This window comes from Bacillus rossius, chromosome 18 (assembly GCF_032445375.1).
Source record: "Bacillus rossius redtenbacheri isolate Brsri chromosome 18, Brsri_v3, whole genome shotgun sequence".
NCBI classification, from domain to species: Eukaryota; Metazoa; Arthropoda; class Insecta; order Phasmatodea; family Bacillidae; genus Bacillus; species Bacillus rossius.
The window spans coordinates 6,195,373-6,215,764 of record NC_086345.1 but is presented as its reverse complement, the minus strand read 5'-3'; the positions used below and the strand labels follow the sequence as shown (position 1 = coordinate 6,215,764).

Below are 20,392 nucleotides of genomic sequence, written 5' to 3'. Positions count from 1 at the left end.
ATATGGTGTGGTATGTTGTCTCTTTTGTATCATGTTTGTATCGTGATTATGATTTGTTAATATGTCGTATTTGTTTATATCAATTTGTAATCGTTGTTATAATTTATATGTGCAATTATTGACGTTCTCTATACCCCAATTGTATTACATAGATGTATAGGGGTCAACAGAGAGGTGTAATTAAATAAATAAATGATAACCAAATCAGGGGGTACAGTTTGGTGTTTGCAGCAACACATCCATCATCTCCATCCAAAATTGAATTACGCCACTGGATGGCTAAAGGATCAAAGAATCCGTAACGATAAGTGAGGTCTGTGACGCATCGCTCGCGGTGGAGGGGGAAGCGCCGCCATTTTGAGGTCATTTTGCTGCGTTTCGAGATTTCCATTTAGTACTAACTTTTGACTCGGTGAAGCTACGACGTTCGTTTGGGTGTCAATCATCAGCTCTCGTCAAAATCTATCGATTGCATGTATAAAACATTGGTGTAAAATAGTTACAGTGCATATATATGGTGTTTAAATAATAAAAAAATAAGCGTATTTTATATTTTTGTGTAGAAAATATTACCTGTTACGTACACGTGTTCACGTACATCACAAGGCCGTGTCCATGACACAGCCACGCCCCATTCTTTTTTTATTTATTACAAGGCCTTCTGTTCAGTCTCCGATCGCCGCGAGCAGATCACTTGACGATGGAAGCTTCAGGCCGTTATTGTGGCGTCACAAAAGGCCCACTTGCCTGTGCGAATCATGAATATTTCTTTGACGGGATCGCAACAGCGTCTGTTTAATAAATAAGAGCACTGTAAAATGAAACTATTTACTTCAATTTTATGACACTTTTATTCATAAAATTTCATTTTCGTTACTTGTCATGCCCATGTCCAGAGAATGGGAAAAGAGAGGCTGCCTGGGAAAATGACGGAGTTAAAAGTCCTCAGGGAAAAAGACCCCAAGGAAGGGAAGAGCTAATAGTTAAAGGAGCACAGGAGAGATGAGAGAAGAATGGAATAATGTGAAGGAGGAGGAATGAATGAGAGAGTGGAAGATGGAGGCATTAATTATCTGACACGGCCGCAGGCTGAAAGCAACTGATGATGATGATGATTTTGATGGCGGGAAAAGATCGTGCAAGTCATCATACTTGTGATAACGTGTGCGGCCTTCATATAGCCAAACATCAAATGCAAGACAGCGGTGTTGAGGTAGGTATTTAAGAAAATACCTAAAATAAAGGTAATATTAATAGCCATGTGGGGGGGAGGGGGGCCGCAACTCCTCCTCCCCAATTAAAAACCCCCTCACTGAGGGGGCCAGCCTGCACTTACAAAAGTGTGACTGTAAAACGGATTTTATGTCAAAACTATGCATTATGGAAAACTGTATATTTTAAAGTTTTCTGCTTATTCCATGCACGTAGGCCAGACAATGGGCAGTTGACAACATACAAGCACAGTATCCAGAGATGACTTGTGTACAGAACTCTCTGCCCGCGCAGACACCCTGCTCAATGCAATGGCGGCTTCGGGATGACTTTTCGGGAGGGGCTATCGTACGAAGAAAGGTCGTAGTTGCAAAAAAATGAAAGTGGTCAGATATTGGCCTTGGAATATCATTTACAAATTACAGGTTTCAAATACAGAACCTTAGTAGCTCCATGAAACTTTTGATGAGATAAAAGTTTAACATATGAAATTAAATATTTAAGTAAACATGAATACACACTGATCAATAAAATTGGTCTCCGCGCTTGGCTCAGGGGAATCCGCCAGATTGGCGCCGCCGGGAATGGCAGTAAACAGTAAAGTGAACCACAAGAGTCTAGCGGCAGCACCGCTACTTACTGCAACTGGCTGCAAATGCCGCACCGCTCACGCTCGTTCCGGGGCCGGAGGCGCGATCCCGCAACGGGAAGCCTTCTTTTCACTGACGAGAGAGCAAAACGTCCGATCGCGCATCTTCGGTTTTTTTTTTTTTGTTCATTGTAAACAAATATGGCGGTTTTGATAAAAGGAAAGACCATAAACCAAGCAACGGTATTTATTTGTACGCCGCCATATTTTTCGTTTGCCGTGTGTCCGTGAATGTTTAGTTTGGACAACTCATGATAACTAATGGTCAATTAGGTTAGGTTAGCTACATTATAAATACTTTAAAACATTATGGCCGGTTGATTTGGTTAGGATAGCTACATTAAAGATACTTGGAAATCATGTAAACGGTTTCTTAGCGCTGGATAGCTACATATTAAAAAGTTATTTGCTAAGCAACCATACAATGATTTCACAGTATCTTTAGTGTAGCTATCCTAACCAAATCAACCGGCCATAATGTTTTAAAGTATTTATAATGTAGCTAACCTAACCTAATTGACCATTAGTTATCATGAGTTGTCCAAACTAAACATTCACGGACACACGGCAAACGAAAAATATGGCGGCGTACAAATAAATACCGTTGCTTGGTAAAAAAAAACCGAAGATGCGCGATCGGACGTTTCGCTCCCTCGTCAGTGAAAAGAAGGCTTCCCGTTGCGGGATCGCGCCGCCGGCCCCGGAACGAGCGTGAGCGGTGCGGCATCTGCAGCCAGTTGCAGGAAGTGGCGGTGCTGCCGCTGGACTCTTGTAGGTGAGCCAGCCAGGGCGAGCTGGAGGAGGGAAGAGCCACGCCAGCGGTGAGCGGGGCTGCAGGGGAGGGGCGGCCCAGCTGGCTGGTCACGTGACTGGCCGGGGCGAGCACAGCGACCCGGCGGGACCAGCCTCAAGCAGCAGTGAGGTGTCGGCCCCCGAGCAGCGAGGCACGAGGCACGAGGCACGAGGCACGAGGCACGAAGCACGTGCCACGAGGCTCCAGGTACGACACAGGTAAGTAGCGAGGGTGAGCTCAAACATCCCGATGTCTACCCAAGGAGTGTTCAAATTCGTCAAAAATGATTGGTGGCCAGGGACGTCGGAACAGGGGGGGGGGGGGCAGCAGGGGCGAGTCGCCCCCGTGCTGTTATGCATGGGGGGGGGGGGCGAGAGTAGCATTTCGCCCCCCCTCCTTTTCCCGGAATAAATGTTTGGTCGTAGTAGTATTTTTCTCAACCAGTAGTTACAAACGTTGTGTTGGTGATCACATTGATTAGAAAATCATATCTATTGACATTAAATTCCAAGACCGAAGCTAAGGGGTAGATCACATGGGTTAGGTTATTTGTCATCCACTACCCACGATATTTTAATCCATATTTAATACATACTACGTCATCAAATTCTTGGAATGGTATATTTAATATTTTGGTTCGGAAACTCATTGAATAGCATAATTTGGCATCTAAAATTCCAAATTTTTCCGGGGGAGGGCTAGGACTGAGGTAAGTGTGATACATCTTTTCGCCGCCCCCCCACCCCCCCCCCCCCCCCACACTCATGAAAACGTTCAGTCGTCCCTGTTGGCGGTACTATAACCAGATAGTTGTTTTGTAGATTTTTAGTGAGCATTTATAGTTATTATTTAATAATAAATTGAAAGTTTATGACGGAATAAATTGTATAAATTAAATAATAAATACTACCAAATAATAATAATTTTTTAATATTATAGTTTGTTAAAGGTGGTGTTTCTTTAAGGTAATCTTTTACCACCTGATTGCTTCTATAAAAACTGAAAATGAAATTAGCACGTACAATATAGTCCAAAATGTAAAGTAGAATTGTTCTTGTATCGAGAAAAACCGAAATTGTATCCATCATCCTGGGAGGAAACAATTTTGGAAACGTTTATTACTAATACTCTTCTATGCGAGATTGATATTTATATAGTGCCTCCGTTCGAAATTAAAAAAAAGTTTACAATAAATTTGTTCCGATACGTTATCATCATCACGCCCTTCCCATCACGTTACTTCATTTGTAGATTCATAGATGGCATTCATAGATGTTATCTAAGGAGTAGTCTCATGTCGTAGTCGGTGTACGTATGTGCGTCTGAAGGGTGTCGTGTATGTTGTCTAAGGAGTAGTCTCGTGTCGTAGTCGGTGTACGTATGTGCGTCTGAAGGGTGTCGTGTATGTTGTCTAAGGAGTAGTCTCGTGTCGTAGTAAGTGTACTTATGTGCGTCTGAAGGGTGTCGTGTATGTTGTCTAAGGAGTAGTCTCGTGTCGTAGTCGGTGTACGTATGTGCGTCTGAAGGGTGTCGTGTGTGTTGTCTAAGGAGTAGTCTCGTGTCGTAGTCGGTGTACGTATGTGCATCTGAAGGGTGTCGTGTGTGTTATCTAAGGAGTAGTCTCGTGTCGTAGTCGGTGTACGTATGTGCGTCTGAAGGGTGCCGTGTGTGTTATCTAAGGAGTAGTCTCGTGTCGTAGTCGGCGTACGTATGTGCGTCTGAAGGGTGTCGTGTGTGTTATCTAAGGAGTAGTCTCGTGTCGTAGTCGGCGTACGTATGTGCGTCTGAAGGGTGTCGTGTGTGTTATCTAAGGAGTAGTCTCGTGTCGTAGTCGGCGTACGTATGTGCGTCTGAAGGGTGTCGTGTGTGTTATCTAAGGAGTAGTCTCGTGTCGTAGTCGGCGTACGTATGTGCGTCTGAAGGGTGTCGTGTGTGTTATCTAAGGAGTAGTCTCGTGTCGTAGTCGGCGTACGTATGTGCGTCTGAAGGGTGTCGTGTGTGTTATCTAAGGAGTAGTCTCGTGTCGTAGTCGGCGTACGTATGTGCGTCTGAAGGGTGTCGTGTGTGTTATCTAAGGAGTAGTCTCGTGTCGTAGTCGGCGTACGTATGTGCGTCTGAAGGGTGTCGTGTGTGTTATCTAAGGAGTAGTCTCGTGTCGTAGTCGGCGTACGTATGTGCGTCTGAAGGGTGTCGTGTGTGTTGTCTAAGGAGTAGTCTCGTGTCGTAGTCGGTGAACGTATGTGCGTCTGAAGGGTGTCGTGTGTGTTGTCTAAGGAGTAGTCTCGTGTCGTAGTCGGTGTACGTATGTGCGTCTGAAGGGTGTCGTGTGTGTTGTCTAAGGAGTAGTCTCGTGTCGTAGTCGGTGTACGTATGTGCATCTGAAGGGTGTCGTGTGTGTTATCTAAGGAGTAGTCTCGTGTCGTAGTCGGCGTACGTATGTGCGTCTGAAGGGTGTCGTGTGTGTTGTCTAAGGAGTAGTCTCGTGTCGTAGTCGGTGTACGTATGTGCGTCTGAAGGGTGTCGTGTGTGTTGTCTAAGGAGTAGTCTCGTGTCGTAGTCGGTGTACGTATGTGCGTCTGAAGGGTGTCGTGTGTGTTGTCTAAGGAGTAGTCTCGTGTCGTAGTCGGTGTACGTATGTGCGTCTGAAGGGTGTCGTGTGTGTTGTCTAAGGAGTAGTCTCGTGTCGTAGTCGGTGTACGTATGTGCGTCTGAAGGGTGTCGTGTGTGTTATCTAAGGAGTGTGAAGGAAGTTCAGCGACACCCCTCGCTCTGCAGGTCTCGCAAGCCATGCTGGTTTTTAATTATTATTTTTTTCATTACTTTCAACTAAGGGAGTTCCCTGTGAATATATTTAGATAGAACATTTGCATTTTATGTCTATTTTCAAATTTTCTCAATTATTAAAATAGTTGTCATAATTTTTGTAAGAGTTTTTTTTCTGGTGAGGAACCTTGCCATCCAACGATAAATGCAAGATAAACATCAGGACAAATTTTCAGGCAAATCCATTTATCAACAGTAATATCTATAAAAAAATAACCAACTTGGTTTGAAGGTAAAACCCTCAGATGCAGATAATGTTATACGAGATTAAAATTAATAAATTCTTTAAGGCCGGTATTACAAACACGAAATAAGGGTTTAGGTGTTGAATATGCTACATCTGTATCCTAACCGCATTCACAGTGCGCGATAGGACACGGCCAGGAAAAGGATTTCGGTGTCCTATCCGTGACATATCTGTTGCCCGAATTCCGCGCATGCGCGGAGCTCACTTTTCCGTTGGTTTCGTCCAGTCTGGCGCCGATGTAACGTGTATATTCAGTTTCGTGAACATATGGGAACGTACCAAACGTATTCGTGTGCCAAATGAATCTTTATGGTAGCGGAACCATAATGGAATACATTTTGTACACTTTAATGATCATAACAAGAAACAATCGCAACTTGAGAAAATTAGAAAGGAGGTTTGAATTTTGGTGCGATGGTGCTGCTATCTCTAGGAACTTTTTGCCGTAACCATTGTACCGATGGATGCTAAACGTCTGATGGAATTCGTTGTAACCAGTTTCTAACCTCGCGTAGGGCACTTTTTTTTTTTATTAAAACGGTTGCCGTTTTGTTCCCTTATGGCCCGTCTACAATAGCAATGTCCTAAACTGTGTCCGAAGGACACTCGTCGCTGATTGGTCCACGTGACCCTCTGACGTCATGCGTCAAGTCGGCGAAGGTCCGAACCTACCTGGTCCGAAGACATTCGTCAATTTGAACTTTTTGTCCCAACCTGTGTACTTCGGACACACTGGGATACGGTTTGGACACGTTCTGGAATACGGCCCGCGAGGCCCAACAAGACAGTGCTTATTTACTACGTTACCCGAACTTCTTGGAATACCGCGCTAAATACCCAACGACAAACGCCTTAAAGTAGGCATCCCGCTTAGTCTGAAGATTTTTCCTGGGAGAAAACCCGTTAGGGAACAAGTTCAGTAGTTCTCAGTGAGGAGGCCCGCGTGACCTTGCACCGGCGAGGACTGCAAGGTCGACCTGCAAGCTTCCGCCGAGCACGTCTTCGCCTCTATTGAACCGGGACTTCCAGCTCGCAGCTGGACACAGATGGCTCGGGTGTCATGCTTCCCCCCCCCCCCCCCCCCCACGCGGCGCGCCTGAAGACAACATGCACACGTGTTCAGTAATTTCACATTTTCGTCACGTATTTTTGAGGAACAAGTATAAGCTGTAACATTTTGCAAGATTTTTTTTCTCTCCAAGAAAACCAAATTTTACTTCAGGGATTGTTTAAAACTGAAGAATGTGGCATCTTAAAATACAATAACTAACGTTTTATATTGCACATTTGAAATTATATGTAACATATACATACCATAAATGTTAAATTAATTAATATAAATGTATTTTTTTAGTTCTAGACTGTAGTTATTTGTAACACATTAACATCATTGAAAAACTTCACAATATTCGTCAGAATAAATTTAATAAGTCAAGTTATCTGCAAAGTAGAAATATCTCATTAAATTTACGCATGTTTACTTGTTGTGAATCACTAGTTGAGAACATTGACATGCTGCTGCTGTTACCACCATTGCGCTGATTATCGATGATCAAGAGATTAGACGTAAACCTACCAACGTAATGCCTGGGTGTTCAATAGCCCACCACCTGCTCAGTTCAATACAAGCGGTCGTTCATTCGTTAAAAGGTAATAAAATATAGCTTCACAGCATGTATTATGCTACAAAAAATATATAAAAACAATTTTACACATTTATATTTAAATGTAAATTTAATGAATAATTTTCATAATACTGACTTACATTAGCGGTATATTTTCACATGCATATTGCGGAGTAAAAATACGCCAATAGCTATGGTAGATTTAACGAATCATAGTATCTGTCATTTTACTCTTTTGATAGTATGTTGTACTTAAACACATTTTAAAATATTACAAACATGTTAGGTATAAAAATTCACTTAACACTGTGGTCACTGGAGACACTGGTCACTTTCATTATGTGTAAAATTACACAATATTATATTTTAAGTGTACTTTGGGAACGTTTTAAAACCCACTGTGGCGTGTGTTAACATTCTCTCTCGTATTGGAAATCCCAAATCGGTATCATGTATCAGAGTCCTCACACCTAGGTAAGACCCTGAGAAGGATCACACTCGGTTGATACTAATAAATGGCCATTAATTTAGCGGTTTACCTTTGACATTTTTATTTCCACTGTAACAACCACAAGAATACTCACTATTTCATTTTGGTTATTTAATATAATTTTAATTAACTCATTTAAGCAAATAAACGACAACCGAAAACACAAACACAATTACACTAACAATATATGCCTTCATAACAATATTAACTCATAGGCTTAAAGTAAGAGTTCTGATGAACTTATCATAAACACCTAACTAAGGTAACATTTACAACGTCTACCATCAATACTTTCGTAGCTGTACGTCTTCACATTAGAAAATTAACAGTGATAACCTCTGCACTAATTTACGTTGCTGTGACAGGAGAAAAACCACAAAATTTTCATTACAACACACAACATATATCCAATGTGGCTTAACAGAACACAAATGCAAATTTTGAGCACAGAATTTACAAAATTGTTTACAATACTTCCTTCCTACCTGTCGTTACGATCTAATAACACCAACTTATTTGATACTCGTGCAATGTAATAACATAATGTAAAATGTATCATTGTTTGTTTAGGTTTGCTAAATTAAAAAGAAGTAAAATCATTTGAATGATTGCGTAGGATTTAGGCCTACCAAATTTAAAATGAAGCTAACTTAACCTAACCAACCATTATTACAACATTATACTATTTAATGTAGCGTTATCTATTGGGGAGTGGCCGAAACAGAGACGAAGTCTACTCGCACATCTCGAACGAGACTACTTCAAGGCATGGGGTTTATGGAGGAGACTGGTGGAGCGCTCTGGTGTCTCGGAAGAGAAAAACAGGAGAATGTTTGTTGCGTGGGTTGCTAGAGGGCAGGTGTATTGAGCACCTCTGAGTATACCATTGCATGTTTCACCCATTTAAAGCAGCTTCCAGGGTTTTTATAACAAAGTTTATATAAAGTTTTCTTTAACCACAGTAGATGTATTTGGTTCGTATGAGGACAGGGGAGGGGGGAGGGGGATTCGGGGATTATGTCACTTCCTTCGACCATGCACACACGAAAAAGTGTCCCGTTATGTTCATCAGCCATGTACGCACGAAAAAATGTCCCATTACAGTAGTTGGAAATGGGGGGTTCAAGCACAGGCGGAGGATCGAGGATCCGACCTTGACCTTGAACCTTGACATTGACCTTGAAATTTGACCTTGACCTTTAACATTGACCTTGAAACTTGACCTTGACCTTGAAATTTGACCTTGACCTTTGACCTTGACCTTGAAATTTGACCTTGACCTTTAACATTGACCTTGACATTTGACCTTGACCTTGAAATTTGGCCCTGACATTGAAATTCGACCCTGACCTTAAGCCTTGCGACTCTCGATGTTGCCAGCCTCTTGGATGACGTCATCTAATCCGTATGCTAATCTATGCTAATCCATGCTAATCCATGCTAATCTATGCCAATCTATGCTAATCCATGCCAATCTATGCTAATCCGTATGCCAATCTATGCTAATACATCCACCATTTGGTTTTCTAGAAAAAAACCTACGCATCGAACACCCCACTCCTCTACATTACGAATAAACCATCTAGCATCCCGCTCCTCTGTTACAATGACATCGTCATCAAACATCCCACTCATCACTGTTACAATTTTTCGTTACACTGCATTCTTTAAAATAATTTATTATAAAAAAAAAATATATATATACCATCGTCTGCCAGAGGCAGCCATCTTATTTAGTGGAGACCACCATCTTGATTTCAGCTGATGGTATCATCAAGTGTAGGTTTTTAAAGTACGCTAGTGTATGTAAGGTCGAGTTCCTATCCCGTACCAGCATTATTATGACCCTTATAGTCAAAAATCCACAAAATCCACAGTCATTTTGCTGTTGTAACCACCATGTTTTCTTATAGGTTTTAACTAAAATATATGTTATCAATACCATCGTTGTGGATGCGATAGTTAAAGTAATGATAATTAAAAAAAAACCTTTATTACTACATCTTAGCGGACCAGAAATTTTTTCAGAGACCTAACTCACAAGTAATATTCTCTTCTCATGTTTGCATACTCGTATTTAAAAAGCTGCATGGAAGCAGATATTTTTATTGTCTGCTTATAATTACATTTTACCATTCTCTAAGACATTTATAAGTATCAGAACATAAACTGAAACAGAAACTATACAACAAAAATAAACTATACACCAAAAAATTGAAACTTTACAACAAAATGAAAACTATAAAACAAAAAATGGAAACTATACAACGAATAGAAACAGAAACCAAACTACCAAACTATTTAAAAAAAAAACTATTTACAGAAAAAAAATTATTCGTCGCCTCCGATATAGCCGTGGGGGACCGTGCGGATGCCGTCTTCACAGATTAAACGTTTGTCATCCTCCCATGTTATGGCTAGCTTATTGCTGTATTCGCTATACAGTACATGCTTTCTCGACCGTATGGCTCTAACACCTACCCTCCTTGTGCGATGGTCTCGCAGGGCATCCAGGTAATCACCGAATGTGATGTGGTTTTTGACCACACAACGCTGGATGCCCTTAGCCTTCTTCTCGACCTTGCCACCGCACCTGTATGCATAGAGTTTGGCCCGCAGACTGACAAACTCGCTCATTACTTCTCCCCCACATTCATCTTTGAATTTGCCAACAACTTTCTTGTTGATGGGGGAGAAGCATGGGTGGTCAGGAGGGTAGCAGCTGGTGTCGAATTCAGACATGAACTTAGGGTCGGCTCTTAGATCATGGTAGAAGTCCTGTGTCTGAATCTCATACACAAAGCTGTCTGTATCCATATATGCCAGATGAATATTTTCCTGGTATTTCGGTTTCATATTATTATAGTGGAAGTCGTACATGAGTGTTTTTGATAGATCAAGTACTGCGAGTCCGGCATAGATCGGCTTGTCGAAAACGATGGTCTCATGGTTCAGGTGGACAAGACTCAAGTTTGGCTCATACATCGTGCGGTCCTTGAAGGACGGACGGCACACCAACTTCTTAAATCTCTTCTCAGAACACACCAACTCCATTTTGAGCCTCCGCCTCTTGTTTTCCATCAGTTTGCCAAATGTCGAGTTCACAGCGAGCTTGAAGAACTCCTTCTCGAACTCGTTGGCTGCTGCTTTGCGCTTGTTGGTGTTCAGCCGAATATAGGGCTCCAACCATGCCGACTGCTCAAACTGAAGAACTTTATGTATACTTATGATTTTTAGACCATGCGATACTGCTTGCTGTAGGTTTTTGTAGTGAACGATGTAGTGCTCTTTATTTTCCAGCGTTGTCATCAGCTTTGATTGCTTTGAGCCGGGCGGACACTGATTTACGGGAAGAAATGGCAGGTCTTTGTGACTTTCGTGGAGTTCGAGAGGGTACTCCACATCACACTCGATAATGTAGCCTGTGGGTGAATTTTCCGGAATAGACATGACATCAATTGATGTGTCTGTCCATTGGAAATGACGAATGGGGAGCGGCAGAGACATCGCCCACCCGTACAAGTTGTTTGCATCAATGTACTCCAGGAATGTGGATGGCTTGGAAGCATCATGTGTTTCTGGTACGTATGCGTTATTGGCTATGCAATGATGTTTAATGCTTTGCGCTACACCACCACGAATACCAGCCTCCACAAACATATACATGTCATAATCTGTGAGTAGCTCTAGCTGTACACCTGTGGTTCGAAGCATCGCGTCGAAAGCGAACCCAGGACAAGAAATGTAGTGAGACGGATCTAAACTATATGTTTCCAAGCAAAGACTGCGGAAATTCTCGAATACGTCCGCCAAAATCAGAACATCCGTCTTCAGGTACAAGTCAGCGTACTCCCCTAAGGTAGCACACTGAAACTTGTCCCAGACATTTTGTGCGTGAGCATAATCCGCCTCGGAAATACCAGAATCAGTCAGAATATTAAAGAACTCATCGATGGATGGAAGACTAGTATCGTCTAGTCGAGCAAAAGAATCAACGAAGTCGTAGGGGAAGACTCCCTTGCGGGTAACCAACTCCAACTCATCAGGAGCGAAAAACTCAGCAGTACTTATAAACTTGTCTGCAGGCAAGAACTCGGCGAGCGAAGCAAGACCCCGACTCATAAAACGGAACGTATCGACAAACTGAATGCTGAACTTATCATGTAACTTTTTGGAAAAAGTTATCAGCTTCTCCTCTGAATTCGGAATGATGAAGATGTCTTTACTATCATACCCCAACTTCCTGATAATGAAGTTCTGGTCGTATGCCAGGTTGTGGAAGAACACAATCAACTTTTTTGGTCTGCGCCTGAGAAGGTTGCAGTCATTACATGCAGACCCAATAAATTCGCCGGTGAAGTGATTGTGGTCACGAACTTTCTTTACAGCCCCTCACAACTTTCCCCCACAGTAGCAACAACACCTTGCTTGCAGAAAAGCAGTGTTCTGTGCATGTGTGAGCGGAGTCATAGGAACAGACGTAGAAAAGATTTTCTCGACATCCTGACCGATTTCGACAATGCGAGAAATGAATTTATCTTCTGCATCACACCCCCTGTATACTTCAGGCTGTGAAGGAAGTGAAGAAGTGAGGTGTGCAGGAATGACTGTATTATCTGCTTTCACGTAAATGCAGTAGCTGTATGCCTTATGCTTTTAGTACTGCAGCGTACATGACTCATCAGGATTCGGGTGACACGTATGGATTTTCTCCAGAATAGCTTCAAAGTCGCAATATACCACGATGGGCATCTTATCAGCATGATGGAAGTTTTTGAACTTCAGAACAGGAGGCAAGCCATTTTGATCGAGCGATGGCATTTCCATCCTAACAGCAGCATGCTGTTTGCAGAACTCACTGTGTTTTGCCAAACACTGAAGACCAGTGAGCCCACTAACCCTTTCCCGATCATCATAATGCTTGAAGCATCTTTTACAGACATGAATAGCATCATGATGTGAAGTGATTTGGGACCGAACCAGGGCAGAAAAATTAGTGATGTAGGTGAAATGGGACGAATTGTCATTAACCAAGAGCAGAAGATCGAAATGATGTTCTTTTTCTTCAGGAGCGACTCGTGCAGGTACAATGTTCTGGTTTTCATCGATACTGTAGAGGTTGATTGAGACTCCAGGGTTCTGTTTTTCGAACAGAGGTATTTGCCGGATTGTAGTAGGAAACTCGATGTTGTTGAAGTTGAATTTCTCTTCCAAGTCATGGTAACGCTGGTTCACACGTTCAGGATGCTCACCTTCCACATACTTGACCAGGATCGCCCACTTAAAGCACATGTGGTCTTCAAGATTCTGCGGATTTATCACTGCGTATTTGTCTTTGATGCATGTAGGTAATTCGATGTAGGAGCTTGCACGGAGTGGATCGAGCTTGTTTATTCGTAGTTGAAGTCGCTTAACGGCCGACAAAGTCCATCCGGACCCCTTTCCCAAGTAGTCTTCCTCCTCCTTGCAGATCTTAGAGATGGACACAGTAACTGCCTCCTCCACCTCATGAACTGTGTAGAAGGGAACATTCATGGTTTTGAAGGCCCTCTTGTCTTCACTGGCATCTACTGGTTTTTCGTAGTCGCACTCGAGTACGATATTGAATTTGAGAGGTCCGTTCTCTTCAATCTCCTCCACAAGTTGGTTTATTATTTTGTTCTTGATGGAGTCCATGTACGTACAAATGTCCTTGGCAGTACTTGACGTATTAACAGCAATGTAAGTCTTCAAATTACCCTTGAATCCTACTTCAGCGGTGATGAAGCCATGGGTATTGACCAAACCCGCGCCGGTCACCACCTTTGTTCGGCTGGTCGATGGTTTAGGCAGTACTGCAGGCTTAACTGCTGCCATCCTCTGCTTCTTTGTCGGAGGCGGAGCAGGCCCCTTGCACACCTTGATGTGGGCTTTCAATTTGTCAGCCCTGACGAACTCCTTGGCACAGTTGTCACAGGTATGTGCTATGCGGTTAGGGTTGAGACCACAAGCAGACTTCTCATGACGTCTGGCATCATTAGCATAGGTGAAGGTCTTGTAGCAGAAGCTACACCGGGTGCCTGATGTCGTGGCGACAGCTCCAGTGCATGATACAAGGTGCTGCTGCATCTTGTCGCTGCGTGCGACCATCTTGCCACACAGATGACACTGCTGGAAGTCACGCTGCATGTTGTCAGCACACTGACGTTCGTGACGGTAGCGGTTGTGGGCCAGCGAAAACACGGCAGGACAGAAACGGCATTTCTGCACGGTAGATGCCATCACAACAATTGGTAGTCCGGTCTCAACGTACAGAACACGTGAAGGCAGCTCGATGTACGGAGAACTATAACAGAAGAATTAAGAATACAATGTAGCTAGCCATTACACGAAAACAAACATAACCTCAAAACTCTAGCCCTCAAGCTTACTAACCTAAACTCTTAGCAATGTTACTAAATATAAAAGTTGCAAAAATAACCTCAAAACTCTAGCCCTCAAGCTTACTAACCTAAACTGCTAGCAATGTAACTAAATAAAAGAATTATAAACATAACATCAAAACTCTAGCCCTCACAGCTTACTAACCGAAACTGTTAGCAATGTTACAAAATAAAAATAGTTACACACATACCCTCAAAGCTGTTTCTTCATGTACAGTCCTAAAAAATGGTAGAATATTTAAAGTAGGCCTACCGATACAAGTTAAAGCTGAAAAAATATTCAATGTTAACTATAAATTATTGATTACATAACCTCAAAACTACTCTAATGCACAACCTAAAAATGCTATAATATTTAAAGTACTGTTAAATGTTTAAGCTGAACAATTCCTGGTTATCCACACATATGTGTACAAAGAAAAAAAAACTAGCTATCTGATAACCTACGAAAAAGCTGAGAAACATAAAAATATTAACGAAACATATAGCATACCTCAGAAAACGATGAAGTGGAGCTGCAGAAGATGATGTAGCGTTGGTGGTAGGAATCGTGGTAGCAGCGAAACTCACTCACGAACTAACTCACTCAAACTCTAAGAGCACACTGAAGCTCCGACAGCTAATCCCGACCTTTTGTAGCCTCGGAACTCCTTTTTCAGTGTAGCCAATAGGAACAGAGTATTTCTGTTGTATCCACCAATAGGAACGTAGTACGTGGAAGGGTAGGAATGTGGGGGAGTACCATTGTCTTCGGAAAAACCCAGCATGACTCGAGCACAGGTCGTATCAAGTCTGTGAGGGGTGGGTGGGATAGAAATTTAACCCTGTAGCATATGTATTCCGATCTTCACACCACTTCATTTTAGAGTATGATGGGTGTATTCATACTGTTTATAAAGCTATGTTATTATGTAGCATGCAGGATGTATACTTGGTGTTCGCAAGAGAAGTAAGGATTCGATATGTCTCAAGAGCAAGAAAATGAAATTTATGTTGTCCTCGTAACATGCTACCATTTCTTACATGTAACAAATTAGCGAATTTTAATCGAGTGTCATCATTATTTTCATTTGTTTGACCTAACCATAATTCCCAGCACTTAACCAGTCACATGTAGAAATAATCTGGTTATGGTGGATTATTACCCCAGAATTCACTGAAAAATGCTATGTGAGAATCAATTTTATTTCTAAAATAAGGTTACATTCGTCAGTTCAAGAGTGAACATTATGGAGGATGTATACTTGGTGTTCACAAGAGAAGTAAGGATTCGATAGGACTCAAGAGAAAACCATCAAATTATTGTCAGGTAAAAAGCAGAAGCACACGAAAAAAAATTCTGACACAGTAAAGTTGAAGCAAATGAAGAAATCCATCGAAATTTCACATGAAAAAATAGAAGCACTCAGAGAAAACCATCAGGGATGATGTCGTTTATAAACATCATAAATTATCAATTTTTAAAAAAATTCCAAACTTAATCCTGCTTAAGCAAAGAGTTCACAAGCCTGCTTGTGCTAGAACTCTCATGTTGCTTAAGCAAAGAGTTCACAAGCGGGCTTGTGCTAGAACTCTCATGTTGCTTAAGGGCAAGCTTCAAGGTCGCGGTTGTGAATCACGGTCACCAGATAGTGCTGGGGTGGAGCTGAGAGCGAGAGATCGCAGACAGAGATAAGACCGTGGCAGCGAGTGAGCAGAAGGGAGGAAGGGGGGCGCCGGCGGGATCACGTGTTCATCCGGTGTTGCCAGCTCTGTGTCCCATTGAGGAGAACAGCCGCGTGCCTAGCTAGGGGCGGACGGTTAGGCGAGGCACACCCACCCAGCAGAGTTTCAGCACTAGAAGCCCGGGACAGCAGGAATCTTCATTGGGCATCATATAGAGCAGGATTTTTTTGGAGATGAATTCTGATAATACGACATTGATAACGTTTTTAAAATTATAATCCTACAACCAATGGTCAGTTAAACTGAAATCTTTTGCATGTCATGTTCAAGGATGACGTGCACTTACACGTCCAATAACATAAGCCCCGTCACTCTGGCGGGTTTTCCTACACACACATTTCATTTTATGAACAAACCTATTTTTTTTTAATTTAAAATATTTTAACTTATCCACATAATGTATGCGAATATTAAACTTGTGACCAAAGGTTTGAATTATGTTTATATATATAAACATATTTCAATATATATATAAACATAATTATATATATATATTCGAGTTATAGGGCAGGACTATTTTCATTTTATTAAACAATTTGTCATTTATTAAAAAATTTAACAGTAGTGAGATGCGTTTCTTGAAATATATTTATTTATTTTAAGACACAAATATTTCGTAAGAAATAAAATACGATGTACATACAGACATATAGTTGCTACACATTGGCAATGTAACGAAATGTAAAAAATGAGGACCTAATACAAGTATGTATTAAAACTTAAGTTTATAAAAGAATTGCCAAGTGCAAGTACAATAGGTAAATCAAGTACTTCGTATCGTTCATGGATATGTGTTCTTAGCTTGAAAACATGTAAACTGAAGTAATCTGTTAATTAGTAGTATAAAAATAATTTATTATAATTAAATGTAGTATTCCTTACACAGAAAAAAAATGTTTTTGGACATTTACACAAAATTCCTTTAGAAATCGATTGCCAAGAAATATTTCGTAATATTACAAGAGAAATATAGTAAAATTCTACAAAACATTGTTATGGTTATTTTTGAATTTATGATTTGCGTTTTTCGAAACAAAGCTGGATATTTACTGTCGCGCTTACGAATATTGCAATATAATATTATATTTCGACTTTTGTGTACAAGAGTAAATTTTTTAACCCTTGGAAAATGTAATAATATTTAGCAATTGGACTTCATAATTGCTTATTGTGCTTTTGTGTGTGCGCATTTAGTCGTGGAAAGCTATACAGGGAAAAGTTTATAAATAACTTGAACTAATTCAGGTACTGGGACAACCCAAAGAATAAATGCTCGGGCAATAATACAATCCCACATTTGCAGCGATTTGCTTTCGTGCAAATGTACAGATTTACAAATATCTGTAATTTTGTGTGCATGAATATTTCAGTTTGATTGAAAAAAAATTACAGAGTACTGCCTAAGCTTTCCAGTATAAGAATCAACAGTGTTTCAGTCATATATTGGCTGTAACCACGGTAAAGTTATGCTTGAGCTGTCAACAACTTTGCAGATGCAGCGTTCCTAACGAACTATATAATATGTGAACATGGGAATTTTTATAGTTTGTCTTTTATGATCTACAGGCCAGTGCGGACAAGACCTACAAGCAAATGCAGACTGACAAATGACCAGATTAGACAAAACAAGGTTGGTTACCAAATCTGTTAGACCTTTTACCTGAAACAGGGACGGAAAAGTAAAAAGAGGCGAAAGAAGTATAGAATTGTATGTCCGGGCACAGGCGCCAGGCGCTGGTGCCGGTGCCAGGTCAATGACCGACCGACCTCTGACGTCACGGCGGCCATCTTGGACTCAAAAGTTCCTCAAAATGACTCAACATTCCTCAAAAATGACTCAACATTTCTAAAAAATTTCCCGTTTTTCAGGGAAAAAATTCCCGTCTTGAGGGAAAATTTACCGTTTTTAGACCTTAAAAATACCAGTGGCTAGAAATATCAATATTGAGGCTTAAGCATCTATGTCTACAGCTTCCGATAAGCCTCTGAAGTCATCATTGAATATGTCATCATGTAATATGACGTCACCGTTGCAATTTACGTTATGGCAGCCATCTTGAAAATCATTATTTATTATCCGATTTTAATGAAAAAAATTAATTTTTTTATAAGTATAGCTTTTTTATTATTTATTTAATTTTTTCATTAAAATAGGATAATAAATAATGATTTTCAAGATGGCTGCTGTAACGGGAATTGCAACTGTGACGTCATATTACATGATGACATATTAAATTATGACGTCAGAGGCTTATCGGAAGCTGTAGACATGGATTCTTAAGCCTCAATATGGATATTTCTAGCCGCTGGTATTTTTAAGATCTAAAAACGGTAATTGTTTCCCTCGAGACGGGAATTTTTCCCTGGAAAACGGGAAATTTTGAGTCATTTTGAGTCATTTTTGAGGAATTGTAAGGAATTTTTGAGTCCAAGATGGCCGCCGTGACGTCAGAGGTCGGTCGGTCACTGACCCGGCACCGGCACCTGGCGCCTGTGCCCGGACATACATTCCTATACTACTGGCGAATCGAATCACAGCCAGTATTATCAGTCTGTATAGGCCTATAAATAGAGATAGGTAAATTTCGCGCATTCATTTTGTCGCAAGCTAGTATGAAAACATTTATACTGTTCCACTGAGTTCATTTTTGGGCGATAGTTATTGGCTACCCCTCTGCGATTCCCAACTAGGAGGAAAAAAAAGTAAATCAGGTAGTGCTGATCAACTAGAATAAGAAATCAGCCAAAGGAAAAGCAAACATGGGTTGAGCACATGTAAGACATTTAATTCTATCCTGATTCCAGATTAATTCACGAAATTTCCGAGTCCCTACATAGAAGTAACGTGAAATCAGTACGTGTGTACGAAGGTTCGTATTCACTTTGTCATTTTCTCAATTTTCTAGAAGTGTCCATCCAAACCTCATTAAAAAATATATATTTCCTTCTAGTTTCCCATTACCAAGCAAATAATGATCAATCAGCATTTATTAATACACACAGAGATTTTCAGTAGAGTAAAATTGTGCTTAATGCATGAAAAATAATTATTTATATATATATATATATACACACACACACACATATATATACATATATATATATGCGTGTGTGTTTGTATGTGTCATTGAAATATAACTTTACTTTGAAAACGAAGTTTTTTGCGAAACTGAGATCTCTCCAAGATAAAGAAGTTTGTTATTATAAGTTAGTAAGAACTACATATTAACGTATTTATATGTTTTTATCATTAATTTCAGTTAAGTGTAGGGCATTCTTAGCTGAAACTGATTAACGTTTTTAATATTCAATTGCTGCAAGAAAAAAAACGCTCATAATAATAAAACATTAATGAAACCTGCCAGAATTTGAATAATTTTCATTCACATATAACTTCACAGCTAAAGTATTACATACTAATTAAAGTTGTTTGCGTTGATTTTTAAAAATTATTTTCAGGCAATTAATATCAGCTGAGAGTGTATCAAAATAATTACAAGAAATGTTTTATGTATTTTTGAAACATAAATACGGTTCCATACGTTTCAAAGCTGTAAATTTTACAAATATTTTTCTTTATTGATCAGTAAATGCATCGATATGAGTTAATCTTTATGAAGGATCTTATCAGAGGATGTGGCTATGACAATGCTCAAAAAATTGGTATTGTGAAAAATGTGTCTAAATCAGAATTAACACAATATTAGATTAACTTTTCTTTAAAAAATGTATGTACCCTCTGCCATAATGTTTAATGCTAATGATTGTACAACTAATGGTAACCGTGTATTAATTATTACATTTACCGGTACTACAAATAGTTATTACGTAGAATGACCAATTCTTAAGTTGTTACGAAATGTGAACCACAGTTAATGAAAATACATTAGGTTTGAAAATCATGTTTTATATTTCATATTTTACAAAGAATTCAAAATAATAGTGACATTAACTCATTCAGTATAATATATCATACAAAATAGAAAAATGAGAAGAAATACCATAGGCCATAACTGATAGTAGAAACACAGTTTATATCAGCATAGAGACCAAAAGACACTATATTACTACAACATACAAAACAAATAAATAACTATAATCAAAATAAACAACTATAATCAGTTCTTAGGAATTCATTGTAAACAATATTTTAAAAGGTTCTCCACAGAATTAAAATATAAACTTCAGATAAAATTATAACCTTATAAAAACTCATGTAAAGTTACTTCCAAATAATTTTTTTTTCTTTCGTTTAACTTAATGTTTTCGATTTTAGAACAAATTTGAACACAACAGAACATTTTATGGCAATCGTCTAGAGTTTTAAAGAAAAAAAATATCTTACTTCAATTATATTTACATTCATTTATCCCTTGCTTTTTCCGGGTCATTTTTTGACGTCTTGA

General features: G+C 40.0%; 1 protein-coding gene across 1 annotated transcript in view; it reads left to right on the top strand.

Annotated features, from left to right (window-relative positions):
• The first annotated feature begins 2,626 nt into the window (after window positions 1-2,626).
• Window positions 2,627-20,392, top strand: part of LOC134541039 (mucin-4-like) — a 68,902-nt gene continuing 51,136 nt past the window's right edge. Inside the window, exon 1 of the mRNA XM_063384177.1 lies at window positions 2,627-2,872. The gene's annotated coding sequence lies outside the window, so the exon portion shown is untranslated. The remainder of the gene's footprint in view (window positions 2,873-20,392) is intronic.